Below are 3,120 nucleotides of genomic sequence, written 5' to 3' on the forward strand. Positions count from 1 at the left end.
CCACTAGGGGACAACAGTGAGAGCTGTTACTTTCAAGAATGTTTTGGTTTGGCTAGGTTGTCATGGACAGAGATGGGCGTGGGAGATTGGGAGATTGGGAGATTGGCCTCTGATTCAAAAGGTTGCAAGCTTGAATCCAGAAAAAGAAAGTTGTTTTTACAAGAGAAAAAAAACAAAGCCCATCTCAAACCTTAACCATTCAGAGTTAACGCCTGAACTTGAAACACTTTGAAATTTGATGGTTTGGAACATCTTTGAAATTTGACGGTTTGGAACATCTTTGAGATTTGACGGTTTGGAACATCTTTGAAATTTGACGGTTTGGAACATCTTTGAATTTGACGGTTTGGAACATCTTCGAAATTTACTGGTTTGGAACATCTTCGAAAATTGACATTTGATGGACGAACGTCTAATTCTGACGCGAGATTGTGAGCGTTGGTAGCAGAAAAGAGCTGCTGAATGTCTTCATTGAGGTTTGTAGAGAACTGGTGAAAAGAGTTAACTGCTCAGGCCGGGCATATTCATAAACAGTTTAGGAGCAAGTAGACTCACACACACTCTAAAATGCACATATACGCAGCTCATAAAACTTTAAACGAGCATACACACCATCTGTAACCTAGTGAGTGTGAGGTTACATGGCGTTCCTCCAGTATGGTGTTCATATGGATCGGACAGAAATGGTTCAGGTCCAGCTGTATAAACCCATTCCAGCCTGTCTAACCCCGTTACACTATGGTAGTGACTGCTGGGGGACAGCAATGTTCTGTTCTCTCAGCATGGGCCATAGTATGACTACACTACACTGTAGTGAGGCTCCACTGGTCCCGGGGGCCCAAGGGAAATCAAGGAGGGCCTAGTGCTATAGTGATACTAGTCAGTGGTCTGTTAACCTAGTCCTATAGTGATACTAGCCAGGGGTCTGTTAACCTAGTGCTATAGTGACAGTAGTCAGGGGTCTGTTAACCTAGTCCTATAGTGACAGTAGTCAGGGGTCTGTTAACCTAGTCCTATAGTGACAGTAGTCAGAGTTCTGTTAACCTAGTCCTATAGTGACAGTAGTCAGGGGTCTGTTAACCTAGTCCTATAGTGATACTAGTCAGGGGTCTGTTAACCTAGTCCTATAGTGATACTAGCCAGGGGTCTGTTAACCTAGTCCTATAGTGATACTAGTCAGGGGTCTGTTAACCTAGTCCTATAGTGATACTAGTCAGGGGTCTGTTAACCTAGTCCTATAGTGACACTAGCCAGGGGTCTGTTAACCTAGTCCTATAGTGACACTAGTCAGGGGTCTGTTAACCTAGTCCTATAGTGACACTAGTCAGGGGTCTGTTAACCTAGTCCTATAGTGACACTAGCCAGGGGTCTGTTAACCTAGTCCTATAGTGATACTAGTCAGGGGTCTGTTAACCTAGTCCTATAGTGACATAGTCAGGGGTCTGTTAACCTAGTCCTATAGTGATACTAGTCAGGGGTCTGTTAACCTAGTCCTATAGTGATACTAGTCAGGGGTCTGTTAACCTAGTCCTATAGTGATACTAGTCAGGGGTCTGTTAACCTAGTCCTATAGTGATACTAGTCAGGGGTCTGTTAACCTAGTCCTATAGTGATACTAGTCAGGGGTCTGTTAACCTAGTCCTATAGTGATACTAGTCAAGGGTCTGTTAACCTAGTCCTATAGTGACACTAGCCAGGGGTCTGTTAACCTAGTCCTATAGTGATACTAGTCAGGGGTCTGTTAACCTAGTCCTATAGTGACATAGTCAGGGGTCTGTTAACCTAGTCCTATAGTGATACTAGTCAGGGGTCTGTTAACCTAGTCCTATAGTGATACTAGTCAGGGGTCTGTTAACCTAGTCCTATAGTGATACTAGTCAGGGGTCTGTTAATCTAGTCCTATAGTGATACTAGTCAAGGGTCCGTTAACCTAGTCCTATAGTGATACTAGTCAGGGGTCTGTTAACCTAGTTCTATAGTGATACTAGTCAGGGGTCTGTTAACCTAGTCCTATAGTGACATAGTCAGGGGTCTGTTAACCTAGTCCTATAGTGACATAGTCAGGGGTCTGTTAACCTAGTCCTATAGTGATACTAGTCAGGGGTCTGTTAACCTAGTCCTATAGTGATACTAGTCAGGGGTCTGTTAATCTAGTCCTATAGTGACAGTAGTCAGGGGTCTGTTAACCTAGTCCTATAGTGATACTAGTCAGGGGTCTGTTAACCTAGTCCTATAGTGATACTAGTCAAGGGTCTGTTAACCTAGTCCTATAGTGATACTAGTCAAGGGTCTGTTAACCTAGTCCTATAGTGATACTAGCCAGGGGTCTGTTAAGAGGTCAGATGCACCATAATGATGGACGGCTTAAAGCAACAGTAGACTGTCTTATTGACTACTGTCACCACGGTGCGTTATAGTGACCACCTGCTGGATGTCAGGGAACGATGGCTGTTTTCACTGATTTAACATGGTCTGAAAACGGTCTAGAACTGTCTGAAGAATCTTGAAGGCCGATGTGTCTCTCCTCTTAGAAAGTGGGCCCGATTGGTCAATAACTCTGATAGTATAGAGAAAGAGTCTGTCAAATCGGTCTCACACACACAGCCTCCTTGCTCTCCTGCTGACCCCACGTGACCCCTCTAGTGTTCCATGACCCCAGAGTTACCATGGTAATGACTTCAAAATGGGGTCATGACTTTATCCAGTCAGACAGAGGTAACCAATTGGCTTATCCGATCAATGCAAGAGAGCCAGTGGGATGATCTCATCAGTGACATGTCCATGGCTGAATGTTGGACTTGGACATGATGTAGGAACGTCGGCATTCAGAATCCATCATCATTCAGATTAAAGAGGAATCATGCCATCCACATGTTAAAACAGGCTTATCCAAAGTTGATCTGGCTTTGACAGAGGATGGAAGAGTTTTAGGACTGAAATCTGTACCTGTCTGTGGTCCCATTGGGAGGATGTCAATATTGAGAACATTAAATATGGGATGTCCACAACGACTCGGATCTGATGGTTTAAACATCAAGGGATCAGAGCAGACAGTGGGATGTCTGGAAGGGGTCCTACAGTGCTTTAGTCACTGACTTGAATAATACACAGAACAAACGG

This window comes from Salvelinus fontinalis, chromosome 7 (genome assembly GCF_029448725.1).
Source record: "Salvelinus fontinalis isolate EN_2023a chromosome 7, ASM2944872v1, whole genome shotgun sequence".
Taxonomy (NCBI): Eukaryota; Metazoa; Chordata; class Actinopteri; order Salmoniformes; family Salmonidae; genus Salvelinus; species Salvelinus fontinalis.